Source organism: Apium graveolens, chromosome 9 (assembly GCF_009905375.1).
Source record: "Apium graveolens cultivar Ventura chromosome 9, ASM990537v1, whole genome shotgun sequence".
Classification (NCBI taxonomy): domain Eukaryota; kingdom Viridiplantae; phylum Streptophyta; class Magnoliopsida; order Apiales; family Apiaceae; genus Apium; species Apium graveolens.
This window is the reverse complement of record NC_133655.1, coordinates 190,935,635-190,947,380: the sequence shown is the minus strand read 5'-3', so window position 1 is coordinate 190,947,380 and position 11,746 is coordinate 190,935,635.

Here is an 11,746-nt window from a genome sequence, read left to right as displayed (position 1 = left end):
TCTCTCTCTCTCTCTCTCTCTCTCTCTCTCTCTCTCTCTCTCTCTCTCTCTCTCTCTCTCTCTCTCTCTCTCTCTCTCTCTCTCTCTCTCTCTCTCTCTCTCTCTCTCTCTCTCTCTCTCTCTCTCTCCGCCATCGCCTCCGTCGCCAGACATATTCCCTTCTCTCCACCATCGCCTCCGTCGCCAGACATATTCCCTTCTCTCCGCCATCGCCTCCGTTGCCAGACATATTCCCTCGCAGCCGCACATGATCCCACCTTCCCCTTCCTCTCTCTTTTTCTGGCCCCTCTCTCTCACTCACCCCTTCCCCCCGAGGTAACGATTTGTTACCAAAAATTTCTAGTTTTTAAGTTTAATTCGAATTTGAATTTTTACTTTAGGTTGTTTGTTCATGTATTTTGAAGTGATGAATCATTAGATCATTGAACAAGGAGTGCGTACAATAGTATTTCGTGATTTATGGTTAGTTTTTCGAGATCGCCGGAAAAGCCCCTGGCCGGAATCTGTTAATTTTGTTAAAACATGAGATTGTTTGGTCAGTTTTGTGTGTGTTAATCTGAAAATCGGACTGAAAATTATGTTTTTGGATCATCGGAGTTTTCAGAATATGACGGATCTGGGCAAACTCACCTGATTCGGGAAATTTTCCCATTTCCAGCGTGTTTTTTTTAAAACCCGGTTTTCGTTATTTCAACCGCATGCAGTTGAAATTAAAAATCATATTTTCGATCATTTTCGGTCAAATTTAATTTTTTGGGCGGCTATTTAAAAATTTTCGGAAAATTTAATTATTTGGGCGGGTGATTCGAATTTTATCTGAAAAATTAAATTTGACCGGAAGCGGTTGTATCTAGCCAGTTGTATCTCGAAAAACACAATTTTCAAGATCGCCGGAAAAGCCCCTGGCCGGAATCTGTTAATTTTGTTAAAACATGAGATTGCTTGGTCAGTTTTGAGTGTGTTAATCTGAAAATCGGACTGAAAATTGTGTTTTTGGATCATCGGAGTTTCCGGAATATGACGGATCTGGGCAAACTCACCTGATTCGGAAAATTTTCCCATTTCCAGCGAGTTTTTTTTAAAACCCGGTTTTGTTATTTCAACCGCATGCAGTCGGTCGTATTTAGTACTAAATATAACCGGTTTACTAAATATGACTCGAGCGAATACAACCGGTCCAAAAACCCATCGTATTTAGCTAAATTCGACCATTTTGGGTCGAATTTAGCTAAATACAACTGATTTTAAACCGGTTGTATTTAGCATTTTTTTGTTGTGCATTACATATGTGAACTGACTTCTGTTCAGTAAAATATGATCATGATCACTCGTGTGCATTTTTTTGTTGTGCATTACATATGTAAACTAATGAGTAAGTACTTGATCACTCGTACATAAATTAACTTAACAGCATCAACTAATCAGTTACGTACTTGTTCAATCGTTCTTTTGAGTTAAATTAATATTTTTTTCAAATTTCAAAGCTTAGTCGTTTAAACTTAGGTTAAATTAAAAGTAAAATTAGACATAAATATAATCAAAATATAGTTGCCCGATCTTTAGAGATATGAAACTGAAATATGGCTCCCGTATTTCTAGGATTGTATTAAGATATTTTTTTCCTAATTCAATTCAGACTTCTTGTAAAAAGAAAATGCATTATATTGTGCAAACTTATTTAGCCATGCAAGTTTAGAATATAAATGGGAAATCACAGTTCAGATTAAGAATAAGAAAAATGCTAAGAAAGCAAAAAATTATTTCGAAATGTCACTTATTTGGGCTTAAACCCCTCTATCACCAGCTGAACACGAGCTTTCATTTCTGTATATATAACTTTTAGGAAGTCATGATAATCTGCAGCACGAACCAACTCAAAGAAATAATATTGGGGATGGTTTGCAACTACATATTATCGGCAGATGAGATTCAGAGCTTAACGAACCAAGTCAATCCTCAATAACAACCAGGGTTGTAAAGTATATGTAACGTAATATTTAACTGAGAAAATATTACTCAACATGAAAAAAAATAGATAAATAATATTAATATTAACAGTGAAGCACAGGAACTCAGAAGATGAAGACCGGATAAATACAAAAAATCAATATATGGAATTAATGCACTAAGTTTGTAATAAGGTCATGAAAAGAAGTTCATTAATATGTTTAAACCTCCGTGAAGAATAAAATGTCAAAGGATTTTAAATGGTAAGAGAATGTATTTTAGTGAATGAAGTAATGAATGACCAATAGACATTATCAGCTCAGAATTGTAAAAAGGTTGAGTGAATACTAGTGTGTGCTAGTCATTTGTGAACCAGAACAGTGCACTAAGAGTCACCACATCAGAAAAGGTAACTTAATCATTCAGAAGAAATTAAGCTAATACTGAAAAGAGTGAATCAAGACTTGGAAAGATTTGAGCCTTATTTGTAGAACCTAGAAAAAGTTCCAAGTATGAATTTCTTCAATTATTGGCGCAAGTGGAATTATTTATACCAAGGAAAGACACTATTTTCCATATTGAGAATTGGCTAAGTTGAAGATGTAACATCCCTAAATCCGGGGTCAGGATTGGGTGTCACTATACAATCTTTACATAATATAAACTTGTTTATTAAAATAACAATTTCGGATCGTTTATAGGTTATGGTTTGAAAAAAGAATCTAACATTCTAAAAATTATATCAACTAACTACAATTTCATTACCTCTTTATTAATTTCCTTGTCCTATTGACTCTGACATCTCCAACTTCTTGTAACTGGGATTTCTCCAATTTCGCTGTCTACTAAGCACTATTCAGTTTAATCCTCATTTGAAACTGAAAAAAATAAGAATTCACAAAATAAGAGTTAGCCAAAAATGCCCGGCTAGTATCATAACTGATTTCCAAATATCAATATCTAAATAAATTCCGGACATAATTTTTAAATAGTGTATAAACATTTTTTTTATTTGAAGTAGTTGAGCGAATAAAACATTGACCCTCAATAATAAGTCAAAGCAACAAGTAATTTACTGATTCATCTTTTGGATCAGGTCTTTGTCCGGTTTTGTAATCACAGAACTTTTCAAGAAGGAATGCCGTTAGCGGTGATCAACAATAAATTAGACTGGACACTAGATTAACGTTCATACTCATACCTGCTGAGAATGTATTAAACAATTTGATGTCATTGCACAGGGTACAAACCAACACTGTTTTCAAGAATCTTAGTGTTGTGTGTACGTAAGTTGGTCCTTGTATTTCAGGGAACATCTTTTCTTCACCATTCAAGTATACCAATTAAGGGTCTATTTCAGTCTGTTATCACCAGAGCACATAAAAAGATTGTTTACTTTCTTATATTTCAGGTGCAAAGAATCGATGAACATGAATGCTATGATTTTGGAATTCAAAGCCCTCAGGCTGCATGAGAAACGGCTACCGAAGATTATTTCCCTGGACTCGGGCTGTCTGCGGGTCTAAGGATGTTTCATTACTTTACCAGTTTAAATAGATCTCTAGTTATTCCATTTCTCATGTTTTCTCACAGCTTGAGGAAATCTGTATGTGCTGGTAGGAAGGACAATTTTCTTATGTTGCAACATTGTGTAATTTTTATAGTTCCCAATTATGTGGTTTTAGTTACGCTTGTGTTAAAAAATTATGCTAGGCTATAAAGGTAACGCATTTATATTAGAGAGGATAAGGAATTGATACATATATTGATTGATGAATGATTTGTTAACAAGTTAAAATGTTGCAACTTTAATCTGACTGGTTGGTTGAAGTTAAAGTCATATTTTTCAAAATAGATTGCCGACTCAATTGTAGAAATAACTTGTTATAAATAAGAAGAACAATGGTGATTTGATTCTGACCCAGGGCACTATTTTTAAAATGTCTTGGCTAAAAGCATCAACACTATAGCTATTGGCCTTTATAATTGAGATATTAGCAGGACTCAACTGCTGCAGACATGGCCAGAATCAACTGGTGCAGAAGTCTTTACCTTCTTTTCATAATTAATACACCTTCAGAAACTGGTACTAATATATAAACAGGTGGTCTCCTGTGTTCCAAAGAGCAATGTAAATCCAGTGCAATGGTAAGACATGAATATTGACCACAATCGATGCCCGACTAAAAGTGAGAGGTAGACCACGTATAGTGACCAGAGTCGATGCCCCGACTAGAAGTGCCCATTTTGTCCTGCTCTAGTTGACCCTTGTCGGTCTCCATTTGATAAGCTTTTCTTAGCGATGTACATTTTCAAACACTTCAGTTGCGGATAAGAAAAGCACCTGCAGCTCTGCTCTTCGACTACTTTATTATTACAGTATTCATCATTTGATGAAGTAGATGGATGCAAGAAGAATGGATCGATGTCCCAACTTAGATGGAACAAAATGCCTTCAAATGCCCAAGATAAAGACCGACAAGCTAGTGTTGATTGAATTTAAAGTACAAAATACTTTGGTTCTTCGCATGCATTCATTGCTCCATTCCATTCTTAACATCCTTTACAACTCAAACCCTTTATTTGAGAAGGATTGCTACATTCACTACTCACCATACACATTTTCCTATACTAATAAATTTTAACTCACTCGGTTTTATTCTAATCTTCCCTGTAACCTCCGTTGTTTTCCACCAACCAAACATAACACAGGTTTCTAATTCTCTATCTTAATTTACCTCGTTAAAGAAACTAGACCAACAACACCATATGAGAATAAAATAGTAAGGATTTTTGGACATTCAAATCATCGAGATAATAAATTAGATCGCAGAATATAACTTTAATCTGCATAACCAAAAAAGTAGGTTCCGTTAAATTTTGTTTATCGGGGCTAGATGATCTATAACCCCATTAAGTCAATAACTATTACGGACCTTGAAACGGCTTTGTACATAAAAGTATGAATTTTAACGTCGTATACCTCGCCTATTTTACCGAATTAAAAGCAAACAAGTACTTTTAATTACTAATGGGCTAATACAACCGCAAAAGTCTTAGCATGCTCACGGATTCAATAATATGATGAAACAAATTTAGGTCAATGTCTGACTGAACGCGAAATCCCTTAAGGAAATGAATAATGAATGGTGAGCCAGAATCAAAAAACATTAATAGCTATCATTTTAAAGTATCCCATGTACCCACAAAATAAAAGCAGATACTAGGGTAATTCGCTGAGTTCCCGCCCCTCTTTGCCACCTCCCTTATGAGTAGGACAAACAAAATATGCTTGCCCACCCCACGAGAAAGCTCAATCTTCAAGGCAACAACCTCTTCTACTAGCTCCACCTGCACTTCCACCTTCTCTTTCAGATACTTCAACTCTTCTTCCAGCTCTGCCTTCACTTTCTTCAAGTTGTTAATTGTCACTTCGTGATGATTACAACCGTCCGCGTCACTCTTAGTGTCACTGTCAGCATCACTAAACATATTAGGGTCCTCAGAAACAGTCCCCTTATCTTTGCTCAACTCAACCCCTGTCGTTAAGGGCCTCGGGTCTAAAGGCTGGTTGATGGTGGGAGGAGCCACAGTTATGTCCTCGGTCATTTTTTTGGGAGACGAGTCACCCTTGATAGGCCTCTTGGATGCTGCCATTGACTCCTTTCCGGATGGTAACTTATACACCATTAATGCTTGATTTGCACAGAAGTGTTCAGGTAAAGAGAACATTGAAGAAGGAAAAGGGGTAGCTCAATTTATTCCACACGTCAGATTATACTCAGTCCACAATTATATATTTGACAAGACTATTAATATAAGCAACAAAAGTATGACACTCACCCGAAAATTGGCAATATAATGCTATATCAATAGGAAACATAAATCAACCAACTCGATAATCAATACGGCAATAAAAAGACAATCACTTAACAAAGAAATGTCTTTCACAGGTATAAATAATCAACACGATACATAACATGATAAACATGCAAATGTAACAGCACAAATATGCATATAACATCACAAATACTGCCACTCGGACATATAATAAATTCAACCACACATTTAAGCAAATCATAGCACACTGACGACATCTGAATCAACAATACAGTTTGAAGGTTGGCAAAATTACACAAACAAAGGACTAAATGTCGGTTTCCGAATCCGATTAGTAACCCACTGATAAAAATCTACTAAAATCAACAGTGTGAGGTTACATACTGTTGGAAATTAACGTATTGAATGTTATGATATTCTAGAAGATTCTGCAGTATTCTAAGATTCATGTACTGTCAAGTTCAATGTATTCTGTAAGAGTCATACATGTATCTGATTTAATATTTTTGATGTCTCTTTATGTTCTCATGAAAGCCTATCTATATAAAGGCTGGAAATTAGTCAAGCTTGTAATCAATCTAAGTTATATCATTTGGTTTAATACAAAATATATACCTGTGTTCTTCAGATTATAACATTTGGTATCAGAGCCTGGTTGGAAGAAGCAGCAACAAAATGGTAACAATCAATTCCTCCACAAATTTCTCTAGTCAACAATTTATTCCAGAATTCAATGGAGAAGACTATGAGTTCTGGTCAGTTAAAATGAAAACCATTTTTAGGTCTCTTAAATATTGGGAGATCGTAGAGAAGGGATACAAGGAACCTCCTGATGATGCTGCTATCTCAGATGCTGAACAAAACAATTTGGACAAGTCAAGACAAACTGATACCAGTGCTCTGTCCATAATCCAAAGAGTTGTAACAAAAGCTATATTTCCAAGAATAATGAGAGCCAACACTGCAAAGGAGGCTTGGGATATTCTTCAAGGAGAATACCTAGGAGATGCAAAGGTAAGAACTATTAAACTCCAAACCATAAGAAGAGAACTGGAGAATATAAAAATGAAAGAAAATGAAACTCTTAATGATTTCTCTACAAGATTTTTTGAGTTGATTAATCAAATGAAATCATTTGGAGAAGATATTACTAACAAAAGACAGGTGGAGAAAATTCTTGTTTGTCTACCCGAAAAGTTCAATACTATCATTTCCGTGATTGAAGAAACAAAAGATCTTGCAACTTTAACTGTTCAAGAACTCATGGGGTCTCTAAAATCATTTGAGCAAAGGACATCTCGACAATCTGAAAAAACTGTTGAAGCAGCATTTCAGTCAAAGCTCAATATTTCAAATCAAAAGCAAGGAGAAATTACAAGTAGCACTCAATTTCGTGGAGGCAGGAACATGAGAAATAATTTTCGAAATTTCAGACATGGAAGAGGAAAAGGTAGACCAGATTTTGTTAGATCAATTTCTTGGCACTGCACTATTTGTAATAGATCTAGTCACTCAAATAAAGATTGTTTGTTCAAAGGCAAGCCAAAATGTGATAAATGTCATCGATTTGGACATTTATCTAAGGATTGCAGATCACGTGATGTTCAACAAGCAAACCAGATAAATTTTCAGAAACAAAATGAAGATTCTCATACAACTTTCTATGCATGCCAGAGCACGGTGCACCAGAGAAACGAAAGATAGCTCCTGGACAGTGGCTGTAGCAATCATATGTCACCACAAAAAGAAATTTTCTGCAACATTGATTCAAGTATTAAAACTCTGGTTAAACTTGGCAATGGACAACTTGTGGAATCAAAAGGTATGGGCTCTATTTCAATCCAAACTGAGCATGGAACTAGTCAGATTCAAAATGTTCTTCTTGTCCTAAATTTATATGAAAATTTACGTAGTTTGGGCCAACTATTGGAAAATGGATATAAATTGGAGTTTGATAATAATATATGCAAAATCTATGACAAGAAATACAAGAGGCGGGTGATGTCAACAATTGAGATGAAAAATAGAACTTTTTCTCTAAATATCAAATATACATCAGCTTTACAAGCAACATCATCTAGTTAACCTGTTTCAAGTCTATGGCATAAAAGACTTGGCCATGTAAATTTTCAGAGTTTGAAGGTTCTTTATAATCAAAAAATGGTGCACGGGCTACCTTACATTGAAGAAATAAATAATATTTGTGAAGGATGTGCATTTGGAAAATAACATCGACAATCATTTCCAAAAGGAGTGTCATGGAGAGCAAAATCTAAGCTGGAGTTGGTAAATACTGATATTTGTGGACCAATGGAAAATCCATCTTTTGCTCAGAACAGGTACTTCATCTTATTTATTGATGATCTTACACGTATGACTTGGGTTTATTTTATGAGACAGAAATCAGAAGTGTTCTCAATATTTAAAAAATTCAAATTACTTGTGGAAAAACAAAGTGGGTGCCATATAAAAACTCTAAGGAGCGATAATGGCACGGAATACACATCAAAAGAATTTCAGAAATTTTGTGAAGAAGAAGGAATAGAACGACAACTCACTATTCGATACACGCCTCAACAAAATGGTGTATCTGAACGGAAGAATCAAACAATTATGGAGATGGCAAAATCAATGATACATGAGAAAGGAATACCAAAAACATTCTGGGCAGAAGCTGTTTATACAGCCGTATATCTCACAAATGGATGTCCAACAAAGGTTGTTTGGAGTAAAACTCCATTCGAAGCATGGAGAGGCAGAAAGCCATCACTCAATCATCTTAAAATTTTTGGAAGCATATGTTATGCACATATTCCCAAGGTGTATCGATCTAAACTTGGTGAAGCTAGTGAAAGGTGCATTTTTATTGGATACAGTAATATGAGCAAAAGCTACAAAATTTTCAGTCTAGCTAAAAATAAAGTCTACATTAGTCGTGATATACAAGTTGATGAATATGCATCATGGAATTGGAAGGAGAACATGGTTGATAAAAAAGGATTTGAATATAATATTGTTCCTCCTACAAATACGGAAGACGAGAATTCAGATTCTTCAGATAAAAATAACAATGATTCACCTCCATCAACACCAACACAAAGTCAATCAAGTTCACCATTATCATCTTCTGACTCAAGTCCACAACTATCATCTCCTGACTCAAGTCCTAAAAGGTACAGATCTTTGAAATACGATATTTATCCATCTTGTAATTATTGTTCAATTACACCAGAAATTTTTGAGGAAGCATACAAAGAAGAAATTTGGAGAAAAGCAATGAAAGAAGAAGTTCAAGTAATAGAAAAAAATCAGACATGGGAGCTTGTGGATAGACCAAAAGATAAAGATGTTGTATGTGTGAAGTGGATTTACAAGGTAAAACATAATCCTAATGGCTCAATACGAAGAAATAAGGCAAGTCTTGTCACCAAAGGATATTCAAAACAGCCAGAGATAGATTTTAATGAGACGTTTGCTCCGGTGTCTCGCTTAGATTCCATTCGAGCACTAATAGCATTTGCTTCTGGAATGGGATGGAAGCTGTTTCAATTAGACATAAAATCAGCTTTTCTTAATGGAAATTTAAAGGAAGAAGTATATGTTGATCAACCAGAAGGGTTTGTCATTGAAGGAAATGAACATATGGTATATAAGCTCAAGAAAGCATTGTACGGTCTAAAACAAGCACGCCGTGCTTGGTACAGTGAAATAAATAGCTTTCTTATCAAATCTGGATTTGAAAGGAGCAGGAGTGAACCAACTTTGTTCGTCAAACACCAAGCTACCGATATATTAATTGTTATGCTATATGTTGATGATATAATTTTTACCGGAAGTTCTAAAAATATGGTTGAAGCATTCAAAGATGATATGACCAAAAAATATGAAATGAGTGACATGGGTCTCTTAAGACATTTTCTTGGCATGGAGATTTATCAAGATAAGGAGAATATTTTTATTTTCCAAAGGAACTATGCTGAAAAAATATTAAGGACTTTTGGAATGTTTGGATGTAATCCAGTTCCTACAGCACTGATTATGGGGGAGAAATTACACAAGGAAGATGGTGGAAATTTTGTGGATTCTACATATTATCGAAGTCTCATCGGGAAGTTATTGTATCTTTGTACAACAAGACCAGATCTTATGTTTGCTGCAAGTCTGCTCTCAAGGTTCATGCAAAATCCAAGTCACTTACATCTTGGAGCTGCAAAGCACGTTCTTCGTTACATTCAAGGAACACTAGAATATGGTCTTTGTTATCAGAAAAAAAGGAAGTTAAACTCATCGGTTACACTGATAGTGATCTTGGTGGATGTAAAGATGATTTGAAAAGTACATCAGCTATTGTTTCTCACTTGGATCAGGAATATTTTCATGGCAATCTAAGAAACAAGAAATTGTTACACAATTTACGGCTGAAGCTGAATATGTATCAGCAGCAGTAGCCACTTCTCAAGTAATCTGGCTTAGGAGAATATTCACAGACTTTGGTTGTAAACAACATGGCGGAACTCTGATTTATTGTGACAACAAATCAGCAATTGATATGGATGAAAATCCTGTTAACAATAATAGAACCAGGCATATTGCACTTAAACATCATTTTATTCGGGATGCAGTTGAAGATGATGAAATAAAGCTTTTGTTTTGTCCATCTGAAGACCAAGAAGCGGACATATTCACCAAAGCATTGCCAAAGCACAGATTTCAGAAGTTAAGAGAAGCTCTTGGAATCCGTCAATACGTTAAGGGGGAAAATGTTGGAAATTAACGTATTGAATGTTATGATATTCTAGAAGATTCTGCACTATTCTAAGATTCATGTACTGTCAAGTTCAATGTATTCTGTAAGAGTCATACATGTATCTGATTTAATGTTTTTTATGTCTCTTTATGTTCTCATGAAAGCCTATCTATATAAAGGCTGGAAATTAGTCAAGCTTGTAATCAATCTAAGTTATATCATTTGGTTCAATACAAAATATATACCAGTGTTCTTCAGATTATAACACATACAGAAACAAAATCATTTCAAACTGTATAATCTATCTTAACAAAATCTAAAAAGCAAAATCACTAATAATACCATTAATTCATAAATCACCTCATGTGGAAATTTCCAGCTCATATAACTTGTTTAATTACTAATTAAATTAAAAAGGCACGTTAGCACGGTTGGATAGCTCAAGTGGTAAAGGGCTTATCCTCTGTCGTCCCAGATCCTGGGTTCGATCCTGGCTCACCCCGAGAATTGTTGAGAACAGATACTCATTTGTAAGGCTATAAGCCAAAATTAGTCAAAAAAATTAAAAAGGCACGTTGATTTTATAATTTACCAGGTGCTACAAATTATAAAAAAGATATTATCGTGCACATCCCAAGCCAAAATTTGAACAACATAGATAAAAAAGATGCAAGAAAACCGATTTGAGGTAACAAAAGATTTATAAGAAACAAGTAGATGTAAAGCAAACAAGAGCACGTTTATAAAAAAATTGAACAAGATTAAATGGTGCTTACCAAAAAGTGCAGACGGCAGAAGCAAGTGAAATGTAAGGGTTACAAGTTACACCAATCACCCTTTTTATTACAGGAAGATTCCACAAAACGGATCAGACCCAATGTAGACGACTCAAGCCCAGCAGACACGTGGCCCAAACCTCTATATTATTAAAATTAATTTTCTTTTTCATTTTTAGTTACAATTATTAATTATTATTTTCTATATATATATATATATCATAATATATAAACATCTTGAGCTAAACACCTTGTATTAATTAATACTAGCTCTATAGCCCGTGCGAGGCACGGGCATGTTCTAAAATATTAGAAAAATTAAAAAAATAGCCAATTTTTTAATTTTTTTATACCTAAAATAGCTATTCTGAAAAAATAGCCAATTTTAGCCGATTGAATACTCCACTATCAGTTGGGTATCCCAATTTGTATAAGA